General features: G+C 34.3%; 1 long non-coding RNA gene across 3 annotated transcripts in view; it reads left to right on the forward strand.

The window, feature by feature from the left end:
- The window catches only part of LOC127540985 (uncharacterized), a 48165-nt gene extending 24426 nt beyond the window's left edge, over positions 1–23739 (forward strand). Inside the window, exons 1-4 of one of the 3 annotated variants that reach the window (XR_007948331.1) lie at positions 1402–1510; positions 16986–17155; positions 21936–22458; positions 23497–23739. This is a non-coding gene — a long non-coding RNA (uncharacterized LOC127540985). Of the gene's footprint in view, positions 1–1401; positions 1511–4264; positions 4284–16985; positions 17156–21935; positions 22459–23496 lie in introns of those variants that run through there. The other 2 variants (XR_007948333.1, XR_007948332.1) reach the window with 2 other exon arrangements.
- The last annotated feature ends 261 nt before the right edge of the window (positions 23740–24000 follow it).

Genomic DNA, 24000 nt, shown 5'->3' on the forward strand with positions numbered 1-24000 from the left:
ACAATATCAACATATCAGGCCACAGAAATTAATCTATAATGTTCAAAGATAAATGATTTGAAAAATTAATTCAATAACTTTACATATTTTACAGGGATACAGGGCACAGGTACAATACATTTTCATTTTATCTAGTGAGTAGTTAATTGTCCCACATTGAAATGGAAATAAATGAGATGGAAATCTTATTGATTGGGTATTAAAATATAAGAGACCAAAGAAAGCTTGCTTAATTGGGGTGGGGTAGGGAAAGAGAAATGGCATGTTTATTATAACTGAAAAACCCCCTTCTAGAAGGAAACAGCAAATCTCAGGCTACTAAATAGCACCATCTCGTGGCCAGAAAAGTGAACTCGGCCAATCTGGTTTTGTAATGCCAAATAGAATTGGGTCTAATATTTTTCTTATGGAAGTATGATGGGGGGGAGGGGGGAAGAGGAGAGAAGTGGGGGGTGGGGGGTGGAGGGGAGAAGTGGGATGATTAAATCGCATTGATATTTCACACTTTAAAATTATGATTTAAGGAAGGTTGTCTAGTCTAAATATTCTTCCTGAATGAAAAGTGGCAGTGTAATATTAGTAGGTTATCATTAATCTCTTTGGTGTACAAATCCTGTAGGGGTACTACTCAGTACCCCTACTATTATGTTATACCCTGCTATGTGTAGTACTTTTTAGTGGGAGAAGCACTATCATCACAATTATAGTGGCAAACACATATTGTCCACTTATTAAATACCTAGAGGTCTTTCTAAGATCAATTCTGAATGCCTCTACTTTCTCTAGGGAAATTATATATACATATAAAATAAGGCATTTGTTCAAGATTCCACAGATGGCTTTTTAAAGAAACCAGGCCATATAAATCCTCTTTGCTATATTTCAGGCAATGAAAATAATACTAATAACATACTTAATTGACATTTATTATAGTTAGCATGTTTGTTTTAAGTCAAACTTATTACATAGCAGAATGGTACATCTTTTGTACATATATACAATTTATAATACATTGTAGTCCCTTATGTAATTAACATGTATAGAATGTTTACAACCATTTTACAGAGTTTTAACATAATTTTACTACGCTAAATTGCTATAAAGGTTAATAGTCATATATTTGCTTTTATGGCATATTGTTGTTGCTAGTTAAAGTTAATTTAATGTCATATACCTGTGAGCAACATAAATTCCTCACACTCTCTCAGACTTGATCTCCTATAATCCCATTTCTCTTTCCCTTTCTTCTCTCCATAGAAATGTTCCTGGGGAGAATATGATTTTTTTTTTTTTTAAGTCAGCACCCTGGCCAGGGACAGTGGGGAAGCTGAGAATTGTGAGTTGAGTCAGCACTACTAGAAAGGACAGAGCTGAGTAGCTCACAGCTGAGTTTAATTATGAGAACATAATGGCTAAAGGGGGTGTGGGATAAGGAAGAGGGTATTTAACAGCTGGTAATTACCAGCTGCTATTGTGGAGGTTTGTAACAGCTGCAGTTTCTTACTCCTAGGTAAGTCTCTAGAGTTAAAGAAGGGTAAGGCTGCATAGTTGGGATACTTTTGAGATATTTCATTAGTTATGTCACCATTCTTCTTTAAGGATAATGACTTTGGGGAATGCAAACAGGAGAACTGAATCTGTATCTTTTCCCTTTCCTTCTCAATTTCTCCTACAGCTGTTATATAGTATTAAGGGCCCCGGAATTGGAGTCAGGAAGACTTGAGCTGAAATCCCATCATAGACACTACCTGTGTGATCTTGGGCAAATCAATGTAATCTCACTGTCCCTCAGTTTCCTCATATTATTATGATAAATAAGAATGATAAATGTGGAATCATCAGTCCAGAGTTTTACTTCTCCTTGTGTGTGCCCTTGGCATTTATTTCCTGCCTACAAGCAATCTCAGAACAGAACAGTAAAATAAGAGTTTGGACTCCATGGTCCCTTCTTATTCTAAATTTATGATACTATGATATCTCCATTGTGTGGGGTTCAGTCTTTTTGCATTAAGTAATTCCTAGAACTATGAAGACTGAATGTGGATCACAACATAGTATTTTCACCTTTCGTTGTTGTTTGCTTTTTTTCTTTCTCATTTTTCCTTTTTGATTTGATTTTTCTATGTGCAGAATGATAAATGTGGAAACATGTTTAGAAGAATTGCACATATTTAACCTATATTACTTGCTGTCTAGGGGAGGAGGGAGAGAAGAGGTTGGAATAAAAATTTGGAACACAAGGTTTTTCAAGGATGAATCCTGAAAATTATCCTGACATATATTTTGAAAAATAAAAAGCTATTATCAAAAAATAAAACAAATAGAATATTTTAAAAAAGTAATTCCTAGAAATCAGTACTGTCTAGGTTAATGTCCTATCTCTGTTGTACATTGGCTGTGTGATCCTGGGCATGTCATTTACTTAAACACTTTAGACAGTTCTTTAAGACTTTATGTTGCAGAGAAGATATTGATCTTCATTGACTGAGGATTCATCATCCAGGAACTCTTTACACCAGTTAAATCACATGTCCATTTCCTATTTCAGTAATTATGTAATTTTCCTGAGACAGTTTAAGACTGCATCCTTGGTGTAGCATCTGTCTGAAATGCTACCTTCATGAACCTCAGGAATGGTTTGAGTGCTAGCCTTAACATTCAAATCATCAACTTAGTGATGCACTTAACATTTGAACTCTAAATTTTTCTCCCTTCCCTCTAATCCCCTCTTCCTAAGACAGTAATTTATTTTATACACTTTATATATGTACAATAATGTAAATATATTTCCATATTTGTCATGTAGTAAAAAAAAAAAAGACCCTCTCATACACAAACTAAAATGGTATGCTTTGATCTAAATTCAAAATCAATCAATTCTTTCTCTGAATGTGGATAGCATTTTCCATTAGAAGTCTTTGTAATTGTCTTAAATCACTTATTGCTGAAAAGAGCTAAGTCATTCATAATTGATTATCAGAAAATGTTGCTGTTACTATGTATCATGTTCTCCTGTTTCTGCTCATATCACTTTGTGTCAGTTCACATAAGTCTTTCCATATTTTTCTGAAATCTTCCTGCTCATCATTTCTTATACAATAGTATTCCGTTGCATTCATATACTATAGGTTGGTCAGCCATTTCCCAACTGAGGGCTTCTCCTCAATTTCCAGTTCTTTGCCATATATAAATAAGCCTTTTCTGACTGTTCTACAAATTGAATCATCATTTAAAACACAGTTTCTAAGAGAACATATTGTGTTCTCTGTCCAAATAAGTGACTTAAAGAGTGGCTGATAAGATAATAGAAAGCAGGGGCGATGAGGAAGGGATTGCTACAGTTCCTAGGTAGAGTGACTATGAAAAAATTTCTGTCAATGATAAAATTTTTTTCAAGAAAACATTATCTGGATATTGAACTGGAAGACTGCAGCTCAAGAAAGTGGTTTGATAGAGAGATACAGATTTGAGATTTAATCACATGCAGATAATAACTGAAATCATTAGAGTGAATTGCATTGTGATGCCCCCTTCTTCCATATGAAGGATAGGGTTAGGGCCAAACAGGAACGAAGGCAAAATAGGAATTTGTAGTACTTGTCCCGTTTTAGGATTAAGTAGCTAAGAGTGCTTCTCAGTTTGAGATAAAGCAGATGATGTGTAAAAAACACAAAGCAAAGCTTGCAAGCAGCTTAAACAAACCACAGTAGAAGAAGGAAATATCAGACAATACTGTTCCATAAAGAATAGCTTTGGAAGTGTTGTCAAAGACACAGCTGCTAAACTATAACTTCCATGGAATTAGGATATCACAGCTTATCTAAATATTGTATTTTTCCCAGTTTCCAGCAGAATGTTCTGTTGAATGAATCTTTGTTGAATGAATGAATTGCCGACCTTGTGCCATAGATTCATCATCATTAAATCTTCCACAGTTCTCTATAACCCAGACTTTGGGAAGTTCAGCAGTGCATAAAGCTTTCCCTGGAGGACATATGAAACAGAACATAATGAAATTCTTGAGTTGTACTCTTTTACTACAAAGAAGTTTCACCTAGCCCCCTGTCTGTCTTGTCTTTCATGACAAGTCGATAACAGCAGTTTTTGTTGTTCAGTTATTTCATTCATGTCTAACTCTTCATGATTCCATTTGGGTTTTTCTTGGCAGTGATTTGCCATTTCTTTCTCCAATTCATTTTATAGATGAAGAAACTGAGATAGGATAAAGTCACTTATTCAGGGTAACACAGAAAGTGCCTGAGGCCAGATTTAAACTTAGGAAGGTAAGTCTTTCCTACTCTAGACCTGGCACTCTGTGCAATATAATGCCATCTAGCTATAATAGTCTTAACAATCAGTCCAGAGAAGTAAAACTCTCTGTGTGTGCTCTTGGCATTTATTTCCTGCCTACAAGCAATCTCAAGTGCAAGAGTAAGGCTAGATTCTAGAGCAACTATCCTCAAAACTTTTTGGTTTCAGGATCCTTTTACACCTTTAGAAATTATTAAGGACCCCTATAAGCTTTTGTTTTTGTGGGTTATAGGTATTGCTGTTACTCTATTAGAAAGTATAACTGATAAAAAATTTTAAATTTGTTCGTGTAAAATGATAAATTCATTACATATTTTTACTGAATTTAAATAAAATGTCCAAAACAAACAAAAAGGTGAGAAAATGGCATTGTTTTGCATATTTTTATATGATCTTTTTAAAGCTTGGCTTAATAGAAAAAAGAGGGATTCTGACATATGTTTTTGCATTCAGTCTGCAACTATATATTGGTTTGCTTTTACACTATGAAGAAAATCCAGCTTTATATAAACATGTAGTTGTAGTTGAATGAGTACTGTAGTAGGGAAGTAATGTCTTATGATATCATGAAAACAGTTATGACCTCACAGACTTCCTAAGAAGATGTTGGATTACCTCAGGAGTTCACAGACAATATTCTCAGACTGTTGTTCTAACTTCTAGATAGAATATTGTCAATAAGAATATGGAAATATGTTTAGAAAAACTGCACATTTTAACCTATGTCAGACTACTTGTTTTGGGGAGGGAAGGAGAGGAAGAAAAATTTGGAACACAAGGTTTTGCAAAGGTGAACGTTGAAAACTATCTTTGCATGTATTTGGAAAAGCAATAATTCACTCAACCTTTCCCCCAAACTGCTCGATTTTTTTCTTTATATATAGATATAGATATAGATATATAGTTGTTGTTGTTGTTGAGGCAATTGGGGGAAGTGTTAAGTATCTGAGGCCAGATTTGAACTCAGGTCCTTCTGACTTAAGAGCTGGTGCTCTATCCTCTGTGCTGTCCCCCAAATTCTTTTAAATATTGACCATGAACCAATTTTTGAGCATCAGAATACCTAAAAGACAGCAGAACATTTTCCAGCTGAAGGTGACTTAGAAGGTCAGCAAAAAAGGTCTGTGACAGGAGGGTGACAGTCCAGGTGCAAGCCTAGTGTATGCTGCACCAGCACAGCTCCAGCTCCAGCCCTAGCCCCAGCCCCAGCATTAGCAAAGGGGGACCTCTGAATTTGAATTGGTGGCAGCGCTACTGGCTTCTGGACCTTTCAGCCCGATGACACCAGGGAAGACTTGGATGGGCAGTGGAGGGATCTGTGGCAATGGAGTAGGAATCTGGCATGTGGTCCTATCGGAAGGCTGCTTCAGCGCAGCCCTAGCCACAGCCTTGGTCATGGTGGCAGCAAAGCAGAACTCTTTTGCTTTAGCACAGTAGATCTGCTTCAGTAAACAGTAAAACAGTAAACTGCTGCAACAGTAAAACAGCAACAGTTCCAAGGCAGAAAAAAATACTTGTAGTCAGTTCCCTAGAAGGATTTCTGAAAACATCTGCATAAACCCCCTGAAGTTTGGGACAGTGCATTCCCCACCCGAAACTGAGCCTTACTTTAACAAAGAGTTAAAAGCTGAGTAATATAGAAAAATGAACAGAAAACATAAAAGTTTCTAACCATTAAAAGTTATTATGGTGACAAGGAAGTCAAAACATACATTCAGAAGATGATAATAAAGTCAAAGATCCTATATCCAAAGCCTTATAAGAGATTTTGAAAAATCAAATAAGATAGAGGAAAAATTAGGAAAAAGGATTGAGAGTGGTGCAAAAGGAAACATAAGCAGCTAATGAGGAAAATGCCTTAAAAAGCAAAAGTAGTTGGGCGGAGCCAAGATAGCAGAGAGGACACACACATCTTCCTAGGCTCTCCTTTTCCCTCAATCAATTTTAATGAAATTCAGCCTTGGAATTAGAGCTTGACTGTCAGAACCCATGAATATTTGGAGTATAACACATTACCAACAGAAGATAATCTTGACATTCTCCAGAAAAGATCTGTTTTGCTCATGCGCAGAGATGGAATGGGGCTAGGCCAGGCACAGACCTCAGGCAGGCAGTGAGATCAAAGGAAACAGCTCATGCTGAGCAGATCTGAGAGGGGCAGGGTGTGGTCTCTGCTGACAGAAAATCTGCAGGGAAAACTTTGCCACAGTGTGAGCTACTTTGTCCTGGCAGCAAGCCAGTAAATCAGCAGAGAAGCTATAAACATAGAAGGTAAAGACTATAACTCCAAAATGCTAGAGTCTCTCTGGACCTGGCCACACCTACCCAGCACCCAGATTGACTCAGCATGATCCAGGCACAGCCACAGTAGTTGGTCCCAGTGCAGATACTGCCTTCCCACTGCTGCTGATTTCAGCACAACTGCTAATCCCAGGACAGCCAGTGTGTGCTGTCCTACTGCCGCTTCACTGCTACTTCCTGTTGTCTGTAGAGGCTTCTTGGAAATATCCCACTGTCCCCCATAAGCAAACCGTAGCTTTTCTTTCTTTTTTTTTTTCTTTTCTTAAAATGAGCAAAAAAGTTAACAGGCTCTAACTATTGATAGCTTCTATATGGAAAAAGAGAAGATTTCAAATCCTTAAGAGACTAAAAACAGTTTATCTCTAGATCCAAAGGTGGATATGATCTGCTCTCTACCACATAAGGCTCTCATAGAAGAAATTAAAAAGGATCTCAAAAGAGAGCTACAAGAAAAATGGGGAAAGGAAAGCTTTGCCAAAGGGTCAGGATAAGACATGTAACTCATTAAAAGATAGAGTAAAAAAAAGAAATCAACTCCCTAAAAGACAGAATTAGTGAATTGGAAAAGGTAAAGAATTCCAAGAAAAACAGAATTTGTAAATTGGAAAAAGAAAATAATTCTTTTTTAAAAAATGGCGAAATGGAAAAACCATAGAACAAAACAACTCATTTAAAAACTAAATTGGATAAATAACAAAAAGAAATTTAAAAAGTAAGTGAAGAAAATCATTCATTAAAAATCAGATTTGAACAAATGGAAATGAATGATTTGAGGAGACACCAAGAATCAGTCAAGCAAATCCAAAAAAAAAAAAAAATGAAAAAATAGGAAAAAAATGTTAAATACCTACTTGGGAAAACAACAGCCCTGGAAAATAGATCTAGGAGAGATAATCTAAGGATTACTGGACTCCCTGAAAATCATGATGAAAGAATTGCCCAGATGTTATAGAAACAGACGGTAAGATAGACATTGAAAGAATTCATTGATCATCTACTGAAAGAAATCCCAAAAATCAAAACTCCAAGAAATATTTTGGCTAAATTCCAGAACTATCAGACCAAGGGAAAAAAACTTCAAATACAGAGGAGCCACAATAATGATTACTCAGAATCTAGCAGCGTCCACATTAAAGGATCAAAGGGTCTGGAATCTGATATTCCAAAAGGCAAAAGAACTTGGTATGCAGCCAAGAATAATTTACCCAGCCAAACTGAGCATTTTCTTCAAGGGAAGAAGATGGACATTCAATGAAATAGGTGAATTCCATTTATTTCTAAAGGAAAAAATTGGAACGAAACAAAAAGTTTGACCTCCAAATATAGGACTCGAGAAACATAAAAAGATAAAAAGAAATCTTGGGAACTATATTTCTGTTGTGACTATACATAAAGCATATGTTATAATTTGGTTTTACTGTTACAATATAGAAAAGAATCTAGAGGTGGAAAGGAAAGTGTACCTGAAAAAGGAAACGTGGAGGTACTACATCTCACAAAGAGGCAAAAGAAACCTGTTATATCTGAGGGAAAGAAAGGTGGGGGATGAACATAGTATGAATCTCACTCTCATCAGAATTGGCTAAAAGAGAAAATATTAGACATACTCAATTTACAGAGAAACTTCTCCCAACTCATTGAAAAGTGGGAGGGAAAAAGTGAAAAGAGGCATAGGATAAAAAGAAGGGAATACAAAAATTGTAAAGGAAAGGTTTAAGAAAAGGGGAGGGATCCTAAAGAGGGAGGGCTGCATATGAAGCAAGTGGTGTTCATAAGTCTAATACTGAGGAGGGGGGGGATAAAAGGGGAGGAAAGATAAAAGCATAATTTGGGTATAATAAGATGGCAGAAAATACAGAATTATTAATTTAAATCATAAATGTGAATGGGGTAAAAGCAGAGGCAGATAGCAGACTGTATTAAAAGCCAGAATTCTACAATATATTGTTTGCCAGAAACAACACTTGAAGCAGGGTGATACATATGGAAAAAAGGTAAAAGGCTGGAGCAGAAACTACTATGCTTCAGATGAAGTGAAAAAAGCATGGGTAGAAACACTGCTGGATCAATGGGTATGCACAGTTTGATAACTTTCTGAGCTTAGTTCCAAATTGCTCTCCAGAATGGCTGGATGTATTCACAATTCCACCAACAGTGTATCAGTGTCCCTGTTTTTCCACATCCCCTCCAACATTCTGCCTTATCTTTCCCTATCATTCTAGCCAATCTGACAGGTATGTAGTGGTATCTCAGAGTTGTCTTAATTTGCATTTCTCTGATTAATAATGACTTGGAGCATCTTTTCATATGGCTAGAAATAGTTTCAATTTCTTCATCTGAAAATTGTCTGTTCATATCCTTTGATCCCTAATGAATATTGATGCAAAATTCTTAAAGTATTAGCAAAAAGATTACAGAAAATCATCTCCAGGCATGCAGGGCTAGTTCAATATTAGGAAAACTATTAGCATAATTGACTATCAATAACCAAACTAACAAAAACCATGTGACCATCTCAATTGATGCAGAAAAAGCATTTGATAAAATCCAACATCCATTCCTATTAAAAACACTTGAGAGTACAGGAATAAATGGACTTTTCCTTAAAATAGTCAGTAGCATCTATTTAAAACCATCAGTAAGCATCATATGTAATGGGGATAAACTAAAATCATTCCCAATAAGATCAGGCATGAAACAAGGTTTCCCACTATCATCATTACTATTCAATATTGTATTAGAAATGCTAGCTTTGGCAATAAAAGTTGAGAAAAAAGATTAAAGGAATTAGAGTAGGGAATGAGGAAACCAAATTATCACTCTTTGCAGATGATATGATGGTATATTTGGAGAACCCCAGAGAATTCTACTAAAAAGCTATTAGAAATAATCCACAATTTTAGCAAAGTTGCAAGATAAAAAATAAATCCATATAAATCATCAGCATTCTTATACATTCCTAACAAAATCCAACAGCAAGAAATACAAAAAGAAATTCCATTTAAAATAACTGTCGATAGTATAAAATTTGAGAATCTCCCTGCCAAGGGAAAGTCAGGAACTTTCAAAACTACTACAAAACAAAAACTTTGCTCAAAACTGAGCAAAACTACAAAATACTTTCCACATAAATAAAGATAGATCTAAACAATTGGAAAAATATTAAGTGCTTCTGGATAGGTCAAGCAAATTAAGATACTACCTAAACTAATTATTTTATTTTATTATTTTTAAAAATCTATTTATTGCTATACCAATCAGACTCCCAAGAAACTATTTTAATGACTTAGAAAAAATAACAACAAAATTCATCTGGAAGAACAAAAGGTCAAGAATTTCAAGGGAACTAATGAAAAAGAAAACCAAATGAAGGTGGCCTCGCTGTACCTGATCTAATATTTTATAAAGCAGCAGTCACCAAAACTACTTGGTATTGGCTAAGAAATAGACTAGTTGATCAGTGGGATAAATTAGGTTCACAGAACAAAATAGTCAATAACTATAGCAATCTAGTGTTTGACAAATCCAAAGACCCCAGCTTTTGGGATAAGAATTCATTATTTGTCAAAAAATTGCTGGGAAAATTGGAAATTAGTATGGCAAAAACTAGGTATTGACCCATACTTAACACCATACACCAAGATAAGATCAAAATGGGTCCACAGTCTAGGCATAAAGAATGAGAGTATAAATAAGTTAGAAGAACATAGAATAGTTTACCTCTCAGACCTGTGGAGGAGGAAGGAATTTGTAACCAATTATTGATCACAAAATATAAAATTTTGATTATATTAAGTTAAAAAGCTTTTGTACAAATAAAATGAATGCAGACAAGATTAGAAGGGAAGCAATAAACTGGGAAAACACTTTTACAGCTAAAGGTTCTAATAAAGGCCTCATCTCCTAAATATATAGAGGATTGACTCTTAATTTATAAGAAATCAAGCCATTCTCCAATTGATAAATGGTCAAAGAATATGAACAGATAATTTTCAGATGAAGAAATTGAAACTATTTCTAATCATATGATAAGGTATTCCAAATCATTATTGATCAGAGAAATGCAAATTAAGACAACTCTGAGATACCACTACACACCTCTCAGATTGACTAAGATGACAGGAAAAGATAATGATGAATGTTGGAGAGGATGCAGGAAAACTGAATCACTGATGCATTATTGGTGGAATTGTGAATGGATCCAACCATTCTGGAGAGCAATTTGGAACTATGCTCAAAAAGTTATCAAACTGTGCATACCCTTTGACCCAGCAGTGTTAATATTGGGCTTATATCCCAAAGAGATATTAAAGAAGGGAAAGGGACCCATATGTGCAAAAATATTTATGGCAGCCCTTTTTGTAGTGGCTAAAAACTGGAAATTGAATGGATGCTCATCAATTGGAGAATGGCTGAATAAATTGTCGCATATGAATGTTATGGAATATTATTGTTCTATAAGAAATGACCAGCCAGGTATTCATCAGCAGGATGAATAGAGAGGCTTCAAGAGACTTACATGAACTGATGCTGAGTGAAATGAGCAAAACCAGGAAATCATTATACATTTCAACAATAATACTATATAAGGATCAATTCTGATGGGCTTGACCCTCTTCAACAATAAGAGGATCCAAATCAGTTCCAATTGATTTGTTATGAACAGAACCAGCTACACCCAGCGAAAGAACACTGGGAAAATGAGTATGGACCACAACAAAACATTTCCATTATTTCTGTTACTGTTTGCCTGCATTTTTGTTTTTTCTTTTTAGGTTTTTTTATCCTCTTTCTAAATCCAATCTTTCTTGTTCAACAAGATCTAATTGTATAAATATGTACATATATATTGTATTTAACATCTTTAACATGAATGGGACTACCTGCTATCTAGGGGAGGGAGGTGGAGGGAAGGAGGGGAAAAGTTGCAACAGAAGTTTTTGCAAAGGTCATTGTTGAAAAATTACTCATGCATATGCTTTGCATATAAAAGCTATAATAAAAAATAAATAATTTTAAAAAATTTAAAAAAGCAAAAGTAGTCAATTGGGAAAAGAGGAACAAAAGTTCACTGAGGAAAATAATTTCTTAAAAATTAGAATTTAGCATATGGAAGCTAATGACCTTATGAAAAAATCAAGAAGCAATAAAGTAAAGCCAAAAAAATGAAAAAGTAGAGTCATATGTGAAATATTTCATTGGAAAAACAAGTGACCTGGAAAATAGTTCCAAAAGAGATAATTTTAAAACTATTGGTCTACTTGAAAATCATAATTTTAAAAAAGAGCCTAGACATCATCTTTCAAGAAATTATCAAGGAAAATTGTCCTGATATTCTAGAACAAGAGAGTAAAATATAAATTGAAAGACTCTACCGATCACCTTTTGAAAGAGATCCCAAAATGAAAATTCCCAGGAATATTATAGCCAAATTCTGGAACTTTCAGGTCAAGGAGAAAATATTGCAAGCATCTAGAAAGAAATAATTCAAGTATAGTGTAGCTACAGTCAGGATAACACAAGATTTAGTGGCTTCTACATTAAAGAACAGGAAGACTTAGAATATGGTATTCCAAATAGCAATGGAGCTAGGATTACAACCAAGAATCATCACCTCTCTAGTAAAACTGAATATATATTTCAGAAGAAAAGGTTGTCATTTCAATGAAAGGATTTTCAAACATTCATGATGAAAAGACTAGAGCTGAATTGGAAAATTTGATTTTCAAATATAGGACTCTGGAGAAGCATGAGGAGGTAATCAGGAAAGGGATAGCCTAAGGGACTTAATAAGATTTATCTGTTTACATTCCTACTACATGGAAGAATGATACTTGTAATTCAGAACTTTGTCATTATTATAGCAATTAGAAGGAAGTCTCTCTCTATGTATGTGTGTGTGTGTATACAGATGTGAGTTGAATATGAAGGGATAATATCTTTCTTAAAAATGATGAAATTAAGGGATAAAAGAGGAATGTTCCAGGAGAAAGGGAAAGAGAGACGAGGAATGGTGCAAGTTGTCTTCCATTAAAAAATAGGCAAGAAAGTTTATACAGTAGAGGGGAAGGAGAGAGGAAGGAAAGGGTGAGTGAGTGAACCTTACTTTCAGAATTGGCTCAAAGAGAAAGTAACATATAACTTAATATGGGTATAGAAATCCATTTTACCCTGCAGGAAAATAGGAATAGGAAGGGATGTGGAAAGGGGGAGAGGAAAGGGGGAAGAGGGTGACAAAAGACAAGGCATATTAGGAGAGGGAATAGTAACAAAACTTTTGAGGAGGGACAGGGTAAAAGAAGAGATAATAAATGGGGGAAATATAGTTAGCAACAGTAATTGTAACAAGAATTTTGAAGCAAGTTTCTCTGATAAGGCCTCATTTCTCAAACAGAGGGAACTGAGTCAGACTTATATAAAATAAAAAAAGAGCTATGTCCCAATAGATAAATGATCAAAAGATATAATCTATGCTCAAAGGGTTATAAATTCATACATATCCTTTGAACTTGCAACACCATTACTAGGCATGAATACCAAAAGCAGTAAAAAAAAAAAAAATGACCTATATATACAAAAAAATATAGCAACTCTCTCCTCAGGGCAAAATTTGGAAATTGAGGGGATGTCCTTTAATTGGGGAAGGCTTGCTCAATAAAATGTGGTATGTGTTTGTGACAGAATATTATTGTTTTATAGAAAATAATGAGAAAGGATGCTCTCAAAAAAAAAAAAAAAGACTGGAAAGTCCTCAATGAACTCAAGCAAAGTGAAATGTACTGTGTACAAAGTAATAGCAATATTCTGGGATGACCAGCTGTAAATGACTGCTATTCTCAACAGTACACTGATCCACAATTACTGTGAAGGACTTAGGATAAGAAATCTTATTCATTCCCAGCGAAGGAATTGATTGTGTCTGAATGCAGCTCTCTCTCTCTTTCTCTCTGAAAATTTTTTCTTGAAGGTTTTTACTTTCATTAGAATGGGAGATCTGTTTTCTTTTACAACTTTATTGTTGTAAACATGGAAATGTTTTGCATATCTTCACATGTGGTTTCTTAATTGTGAGTGGGAATAAGGGAGAGAACCGAGAACTCAAAAATTTTAAAAACAAATGTAAAGAATTATAAATATAACTGGGGAAATATTAAATAAATAAAAATAATTTTGTTCATACACAGAAAAAGAAAATATATACAAAAGTATTTATTTTGTTGTAGCAAAAAAACTAGAAAATAAGGAGATGTTTACAGGTTGGAAAATGGCCAAAAAATTTAAAATATTATATATGAAAATAAAATAAAATACTATTACATAAAAAAGAATATTGTCAACAACCATTGTTTGTTAGCTCCATTGTTTAGCTGTCCTCACTTTCTTAATCTGTCAAAAATAGGAAAGATAAAGGTTTGAGGATATTGCCAAGAAGAAAACTGAGTTACCTCACAGCTTTACCCCATGGTGTTATTTTTTTTAATGATAGGGGGACAAGATCACCACCTATACAATTCCTTATTTTATACAATATGTCTACTTTGCAGCTATAGAGGTCTTGGAATATATCTAGAGAGAAAGAATGAATGGAACACATACACACATATATATACATATAGCTACATACATACCCATTCTCTTTCTAGATAGTTTGTGTGTATAAATGTAGTGTATATGGCATTCATTCTTTCTATAGATATATATATTCCATTACTTTTCTCTCTTTCCTCCTCCTCTCTTTTTTTCTTGCTCTCATATATATGTATGTATATAAAAATTATATATATGTACGTATGTGTATATGTGTATATAGGCAACTAGATGGCATAGTAGATAGATTATTGGATCTGGAATCAGGAAGACCTGAGATCAAATGTTACTGCAGATATTTATGTGTGACCTTGGATAAGTCACTTAATCCTGTTTGCTTCAGTCTCCTCATCTGTAATGTGAGTTGGAGAGGGAATAGCACATTATTCTAGCATCTTTACCAAAAAACCCCCTCAAAATGAAGTCTTAAAGAGTCAGACATGACTGAAATAACTGAATAACAATAAAATGTATATGTATATGTGTGTATACATATAAATGTATATGATAAGATTTGCTTGATTTTGACAAGAATTGCTGAGAAAACTGAAAAGCAGTTTGGAAATTTAACTAACATCTTTTATTATATACCACAATGAACTCAAAATAGTTTTAAAAAACTCAAAACAATTTAAGTTCATGTCATTAAAAATTAAGATAGAATCAGATCCTGTAACTTTCAGCTTATTTTCTTTTAAAAAAATTTTTTTAATAATGGTTTTTTATTTTCAAAATACATGCAAAGATAGTTTTCAATATTCACCCCTTGCAAAACCCTGTGTTCCAAATATTTCTCCCTCCCTTCCCCCTACTCACCTCTCTTAGACAACAAATAATCCAATATATGTTAAAGTTGTGCAGTTCTTCTATACATATTTGCACATTTATCATGCTTTTAGGTTGCTTATATAGCTATGAATTGGGGGTGAATCCTTAACCAAACAAAGGTTAGAAGTGATTACAAATTGTAAAACAAATTATTTAAATCAGGGCTTCTTAAACTTTTCCCTCTTAGGACCTCATTTCACCCAAGAAATTTTATACAATCCTAGATATATAGGTATATAAAATAGATATACAAATCAAACATTTACTGATAATAAATCATAATTTCACAACTCCTGCATTCAGTTAAAAGACCCCATATGGGGTCACAACCCACAATTTATGAAGCTGAGAATTAGAACATAAAACTTAATGCATCTAGGATGATAAGTATCATCAGAGGACAAATCTAGAACTAAAAAAAAATTTAAAAGAAGTTTATTAAGTTGTTCTGCAGAGGAAGAGCTGAAAAAGAGATGACTCACTCACTCCCCTAAAGTCTGTAAATCTTCTGTTATGTAGAATTCAAAGTAACAAGGAAACTGCAACTGATTAACATGGAGACAGTTTCCAAATAAGACAAATAGGTTGCTTGAGATGTATAACAAGAAGAAAATCCTTCCATTCCTTGCATCAACATTCAGATTTCCTGGAAGATATTTGATCACTATAACCTGGAGTCATGAATTAAGCATTAAATATCATTTCTAAACAATAGATCTGGTCTGTTACTCATGCTGAGCTAGGTTTAAACAATGCAATGAAGTTTTCCCACTGAAGAAAGTCATTTGGGAAAAAAGTTATCAAATATTTGTGTTAAGGGTCCTATATTTGAGATACATAGGCAATAATTATATATAAAAGACCTAAAAATAATATGAATGAATAATTCTCCACAAAACCCTGCAAATTCCACAAGAAAAGGTGCTGTAAATCACTAATAATGGAAATGTAAACCAAAATAATTCTGAAGTTTTTATCTCATACCCAGCAAAACAAAGATAATAAGAGACAGGAATAGTAACTGTTAGGAACTTTGGAAAAATGAACACATAAATATACTGTTGTGGCTAGGAATTGGATCAGGTTGTTAAAGAGTTTTGAAAGCTAAATAGAAGAATTTATATTTTATTCTAAAGGCAATGGAAAGCACTTGAAGTTTATTGGGTAGGGAAGCCAGAGTTCATAATAGCCCAAATACTGTGATATGCAGAGATTTTTTTTTTCTCAGCTATTCTTTTTTTTTTTTTTTTCTATTTTTTTAAAACTTTTTATTGACAGAATCCATGCCAGGGTAATTTTTTACAGCATTATCCCTTGCACTCACTTCTGTTCCGATTTTTTTCCCTCCCTCCCTTTACCCCCTCCCCCAGATGGCAAGCAGTCCTTTATTTGTTAAATAGGTTACAGTATATCCTAGATACAATATATGTGTACAGAACCAAACAATTCTCTTGTTGCACAGGGAGAATTGGATTCAGAAGGTATTTTTCAGCTATTCTCTCCCAACACAGGTTATCTTGAAGAAAAGACAGGTTAAAACAACATCTTATTCTCTTGTGGGAAATTAACATTTTTCCTTGAGCAAAGAGATCCATGATCAATTCTAAGGCCATTATTTGAAGACTGATTTCTTAGGTAGGATAGACAAGACATGGTCCTAGAAAGCTCTTTGAAGCTGTAATCAGTATCTACAGAATAGCTATCTATAAGAATTCGGAGTGTTAGAAAGCTATTGATTGAAACACTATAATGTAGGTTAAACTTGACCAGGAATCATGAAATAAAAATAAAAGGAAAATCTGGTACAAAATCCAAAATTTGGTATGGGACAAAATTCAGATGACTAAATTAATCATCCAGAAGATTCTTGAATCTTTGATTTTTTCTCTTTTCATTTTCCTTTATTTCCTACGAATGAGTCCATAAGGGTCAAATTTGATTGATTTCTCTCCCCTTAGGAAGTAGGAAGTCATCTTTCAGCACAATGAATACCAATGGTGAAGAAAACTCATCCAGTATTACAGAAATAGAAGATAAAAAAGAGACAACAAAATCAGTAAATTCAGAAGATAATGGAGATGCCACACAGAATGTGGTGCTGACTAAGGAAAGTTCATTTTTCTGTCCGGTATGTACTTAAAACTCTTATCAAGGGGCATCAAATGATCTTCCTATTCTCAAGTGCGTCCAGCTTCTATGATAGTATATAGAAAAGTTGATGGGCTAGGTCTGCATGGTCTGTCACTGTGGTTACAGGCAGTAGACACCAAAATCAAACAAAATCAAACAGTCCCCACCCTCTAGGAACTCTCATTGTGGTCTGGGGGAACATGCACATACATACATATGAAAAATATATACAATCAATACGAGGTAATTGGTGTGATGGACAGAAAAGGAAGGCACCAAAAGCTAGGGAATATGAAAAAAATTCAAGTCAAGGGCAGCATTTATGATGAATCTTTTTTTTTTTAATTTTTTATTTAATAATTACTTTATATTGACACTTGGTTCTGTTCCGATTTTTTTTTTCCCTCCCTCCCTCCACCCACCCCCTCCCCTAGATGGCAAGCAGTCCTTTATATGTTGGATATGTTGCAGTATATCCTAGATACAATATATGTTTGCAGAACCGAACAGTTCTCTTGTTGCGTAGGGAGAATTGGATTCAGAAGGTATAAATAACCCGGGAAGAAAAACAAAAATGCAAATAGTTTACATTCGTTTCCCAGTGTTCTTTCTTTGGGTGTAGCTGCTTTTGTCCATCATTTATCAATTGAAACTCAGTTAGGTCTCTTTGTCAAAGAAATCCACTTCCATCAAAATATGTCCTCATACAATATCGTTGTCGAAGTGTATAATGATCTCCTGGTTCTGCTCATTTCACTTAGCATCAGTTCATGTAAGTCTCGCCAGTCCTCTCTGTATTCATCCTGCTGGTATTTATGATGAATCTTGAACAAAACTATAGGTGGAAGTGAAGGACCAAGGATGAGAGAGATTCAATGCAAAGTCACAAAAATAGGAAATGAAGGAAATTGGAGGAACAGTAATAACAGCAAATATAGTTTGTTCATAGAATGTGTGATATGGAATAGGAAAGGTAGTTTCCCAGCATACAAGGCAACTGCCTGGAATTAAATGTAGTTTATGTGAGCTATTATGATGACAACCAAAAGGGTCTGAAGTTAGAAATTAAATCTGAGACTTTATCTCGATTTACCAGTATTATTTAATCATATTCTCTTCCTCTTATGTCAAAGTCTACTTTATATTTTATTATATATATTCTATGCATATGTGTTGCATACAATTTACAGTTGTAAACATATCTTTTTCATCTTTTCCTAACCTAACACTATGTCTAGCATATACTAGATGTTTCATAAATGTTTATTGTTGAATGAATGGATCAATGAATGAGCTGAATCAGCTGACTCATTGTAATGCTAGAGAAACTGAGGCAAGACAGAGATTAGGGTTTTTAATATTTTACTAGTAGAAAATTTGAACTAGCAAAGCCGTACTAGCCATAGCCAGCAGGCTGTATCAGACTCTTGTCTTAAAGTATCCAGCAATCAATTCCAGAGACTTTTATAGGACTCCAACTATCAGGGAAACAAAGGCAAGGGTGGGGGGCAGAGTACTGGGTAAGTGGAAATTCCAGGAAGGACCATAACTCAGTTCTGACAAGTTGGGGGTAAGGAGGAAGGATTGTAAATTCTGATAAGGAGGTGGTCAAGCAGGAGTCAGGAAGTCTGAGCCAGAAGATGCTCAAGCATTTGAGATAAGCCATTTGGAGTTTTATGACTCTTTAGAATTTGAGAGTGGCCAGAGCTCTGCAGCCCTAATTATCTCAGTCCTAATAGCCAGGAAGGAAGGCTTGCCACCAGGGAAACTGAGGTAGAACAATTCAGGAAAACTGAGGTATTATGATTCAGGGAATCTGAAACATAACTCCTTTTTTAGATATAATGACATTTGCTGCAAAAATATGTTTATTTTTTTAAGGTTAATTTTTCCAGCAATGTAATATTTTGGAAAGGCAGAGATGTTGACAAGTTACTTGGATCCTCTCCTTAATTCCCATTAGGACTGCATTCAAGCTGCCCTATAAAAATAGCTTGACAGGAAGATCTGAGTTCATGATCTATCTTTGACACTTAAGTAAGCTGCCCTTCAGCACATTCTAATTATTGAATGCCTGGTAAATTACTAACTTTCTAAAAACTTCAGAAAACTCTCTAAGCCTCTAAACTGCAGAGAAGGAATCTACTTTCTTCACCCTAGATTCCACCGATCTAATCCCTAATTGGTGTCTGCTATTTTTCCCTCTTATCCTTTTGAAGTCTTGGGTTAAAACCCAAACAAAAGGTGATAATTTTCTTTCTATGTGTTAGTGATGAATTTTTCACAAATCTGAGCCTCTTGGTACATACTGATGCATCTATTAAGTACCAATTGTATGTAAAGCATTGTGTCACAGTGCTGAAGAGCAAAAAAAAAAAACCTCAATTAAGGCAAAGCAAGTTATGTTTGTGTTAAATCCTATTGGGTTTTGCAGTTGGCATATTGCTGGAGCATGTGGCCAAAGGCATCCTTTGCCAACAGCATTGGCACTCCATTCCCTATTATTTATCTCTGTGAATTAGTAAGTCTCTCTTAGAACTCATCTATTTGGATCTGGATTTGTTTTTTTCTTATCTGGATGCTCCTGATATTATAAAAGAATTATAGAATTTTAGAGTTAGAGGGACTTTAGGGTGGTCTATCTAGTTCAACTGAAACTCTGCATCTTGTATTTCATCTAATTCCACTTTTTAATTTTACATGGAAGGAAAATAAACAATGAAATGGATTATAGTACTATTATGCCCTGAATAAAATTATTATAGCCCCACCTCCCTTTTTCCTTGCCATTAGAACTGGGAGCATTTAGTCAAGAAAATCCTTGGCATGCCATTGAATCATACAATCCAGGTGCATGATCTCAATCCTTGCTAGGATAATTCCCCTCCATTTGAGTATTGTCCCTCATCTCACTGTCTCTTGCCCTCAACCTTCTCATCTTGATCCTTGTCTTGTCAGAATGAAGTTATGATCCTTTCATGGAATTATAGCAGTGTCCTCACCCTCTTTATCTTCCTTTGTTTCTGCCACAAGATTGTATACCCTAGTTAGCTCTAAAAGTTCTCTGCTTCAGTTGCTTAGGGCTGAATAATTTTTGAACATGAGTTTGATCAATCTGCTAGCCTAAACTCTCCACAATTAAAAAATTAAAAACCAATCTCTGTCTTGCCTCAGTTTCTCTGGCATTACAGCACTACTTGGGGTTCAGAGGAATAAATGAAGAGATGACTGGTCTTTTCTACTCATTTTATTCTTATCATTTTGAATAAAATGTGTAATTTCTATGTTATATGAACATCCGCCATAGGAAAGAAACAGCTCCAAGCATGAAATTTAAGTGTTCAAATGAAATTTATTTAGGGATATGCATATACATTTATACATAGTTGATTAAGACCTAAGGAGGGTTAAAGAACCTAAGAGGATCAATTTTTTGCCTTAAGCTGATTCTCTTCCATCTATTTTGAAAACTACCAGTAGTATCAGATCAACTCATGCATGAGCAAAAGGGAATTCCTGATTTTCTTTTTTATACAAGAAAGGTCCTATCGCCAATGTAAGTGTAAGCTATGTTTTCAGTTTCCCCAAAGTTCTAGGGCTGTAATAGGTGAGAAAGCAAGATATTACTGCTACCTTCCTCTAGGATCCTATACTTCAAGGTCTTTGAGCATTGTGATTTGGTTGCAGAGGAAAAGAAGGGAAAAAGATAGGAGAAAGAAAGTCTCATTCTCCTCCTAGCTGATATTGCAGATTTATGGGACCTGTTCACAAAAAAATATGAGAAGGGGTTCTGCTTTTGTGATTTTATCTGGACTCTGAGAAATAATAATTAATAAATTTCCCAGAGTCTTTAAGGTTCATCTATCTTCACAAATGATCTAAATACAAAGGTGTCATAGGGTTTTTGATGGCCTAAATTTCTGACTTGAGTCAACCTTCAAACTTTAAATGATAAGCATATTAAACAGGTTTAACATTAACTCAGGGGTTTTTGTTCAAATTTTTTTTTTTAACTCAGGCCTTATATGAAGCAAACTAATAAGCAATCACTATTATCTAGAATAGGTCCCATGAATTCCAAGGTTACAGCTGTGTTGGTAGTAAAACAAGAATCAGAATCCAGTTTTACTAATCCTTTATTCAGGATTTCTTTTGCTCCACCATTCTATTCTTTGATTTGCTTTAATTTTGTAAATATACTCTGGCTATCCCATCCCACCTCCCAAAAAAAATATTACTTCTATTTTCTCTTTTTTCCTCAATATTTTATTTTTACAAGTACATGTAAAGATAATTTTCAACATTTTTATTTTATTAATATTTTATTTTTCTAAATACATGCAAAGATAGTTTTCAGCATTCACCTTTGCAAAACCTTATGTTCCAAATTTCTCTCCTCTTCTTTCTCCCCACTCCACAATATAGCAAATAAACCAATATAGTCAACATTAATTTTTGATAGATTTTGAGTTCCAAATTTTTGTTTCTCCCTCTCTTCTCTCTCCTCTTCCCAAGAAAATATTCAGGAGAGCTTATACATGTACAATCATAACAAATTTTCTTATTTGCCATGTTTTAACACTTCTATTTTTATGGTCACTTGATATTTCATTTGCCTTAGGTTCTGTGTGCTTGCCACTCCATTTCATTTTCAGTACAGTTTTTCCAAGGGTCTCATATCTTCTCATTAAATCATTTCATTTTACCTGCTAGATTTCTTCTCTACTCTACTGTGTGCTACTCTAATGATACAAATGTTCTCTCATTTCTTTTTACAGCTCTCAAAATTGTTTTTTTCTGCTGACGCTTTGATAAAGGAAAACGAAAAATCCCATAACTTAAAAAAACATGAGATTTCCATTACAGAAGCAAAAAACTATCTTCTTCGAGTCTTAAACATCATATCACTAGAAACACTGGGTCAAGAAGAACCAGTAGAGCATACTCAGCCTGTTGTCTTAAAGAGCAAGAGTACTATTTGTGACCCAATAGGAATGATTAAAATCCTACGCCATAACTTATTATCAACACCCTCAGCAAGTGACAAGAGTGAAAAGAGCCCAAAGCCCCTCAAAGCATTTGCCCCCCTTAACAAATTCCCCTCTCCAATGCACATTTTTCCTTATGAGGTGCTTGCCCAGCATTGTCTTCCTTTCTTGGTACCTTTCATAATAAGAGATGATATTAGGAAGAAGAAGATTTTGTGCAGGATACTCCTTTTCAATATTGTCCCTCCCAAAGGGAAAGTCTTCAGACCACAAGGAAAAAGACAAAAACATTTTGAAAAATTGCGCCATTCAGGTGGGTAAATTACCATTATCATTACTGTAAGCATAACATAATGGATAGTACTAGATTGGAACCATATAAAATGGGAGATTTTAAAATATGGTGTTTGAAAATGTTAACCAACACAAGAAGGAGGCTTAGTTAACTAGTTTTCATTTATGACCATTCTGATTAAGAAAGGCTTTATTATTTGGCATCAAGTAAACCTTAGTAATCCATGGTATCCTGAAAGTTTTAGGGTAACTATTTGCTGCCCCAAGACTTTTAGGATGCCCTCTAGTAAAGCTATCAAATCCCATACCTTACTATACTATTAAGAAGGCATTTTCTAGTTTTAATAATCGATTCTGCCTACTCAAAAAGTGCATTATTCAAAGTCTTGTAAATCAATTTTATTAAGGTCACAACTTTTACATTGGTACTGCCTCTATATTTTCAGGTATTTTGAATGTTTCCTATTTATTTAATCTTTTTATTTTCTCCATCATCACCGCCTACCTCCCCACCCTAGGCTAATTCAAAATTCTTCTGCAATTATATATTACTAAAACAGTGAAAAGGGAATAAAAATAAGAGCCAAAATGTGTTAAGCTTCACTGAGACTTTACTGGATTTTCTTTTGTTTGGTTATCTAATTTCTTCTAGACCTTCTTTAGCACAAGATCATCCTTTAACCCATTAGCTAGTACTATAATATGATAGATGGGGAAAAGTTATTCTTTGATTCCATTTACTACCACTAAGATAGGTTGAATTGGATAAACATGCCTTCTAGAATTGATGGAATTCTTCTCTTGAACCATTCCTGCAATTCATAATAGTTAGCTTTTTAAAAAAAAAAAAACAAAATAATGATCATGCTTTAACAGTTAAGACCACCAAAATTTGAAAAACAAATCATCTAAAGAAAAAAATGGGTAAAAATATATTTTTATTAGAAAAAAAAATTCTTGCAGGAATTAGTGAAATGTGCATCTTGAAAGTTACTACTAGCTCCCAATTTGAAATCAGCAAATATAATTAATTCTCCCACAATTTGATTATTTTCAGAAAAACAATTTATGGATCTGAGAGACCTCCAACGGAAATACTATAAGGGCTTGTTGAAATGGAAAAAGAAACCTCTACCTACATTCAAGGAAATAATTCCTATTATTGAGAAGACATATGTACCTGAAATGCTCTCAATGGATTATAAAGTCAATCAGAAGTAATAATCCAAATGTACCATAAAGAGTGGGTTGTTTGTGTTAAGTAAAACCTTCCATTAAATAAAATGGTGCACATCTGTGATTATGATTTTGAGATAATTGAAGTTAAATAGATAATGAAGCAAATCATTCTGTCTTGGGAAGCCCACAATCTCTAAAGTGAAGAGTTACACTGAGTTTCACTAGTTTGGGACTAGAGTCAGGAAAATATCTTTGTTTTCCCCTAGTAAATTTATTTTTAATCCACATTGCTTTGTGAATCATGTTGGGAGAGAAAAACCAAAGCAAAAGGGAAAAACCATGGGGGAGATTTAAAAAAAAAAAAAGTGAACATAGTATGAGA

Source organism: Antechinus flavipes, chromosome 1 (assembly GCF_016432865.1).
Source record: "Antechinus flavipes isolate AdamAnt ecotype Samford, QLD, Australia chromosome 1, AdamAnt_v2, whole genome shotgun sequence".
Classification (NCBI taxonomy): domain Eukaryota; kingdom Metazoa; phylum Chordata; class Mammalia; order Dasyuromorphia; family Dasyuridae; genus Antechinus; species Antechinus flavipes.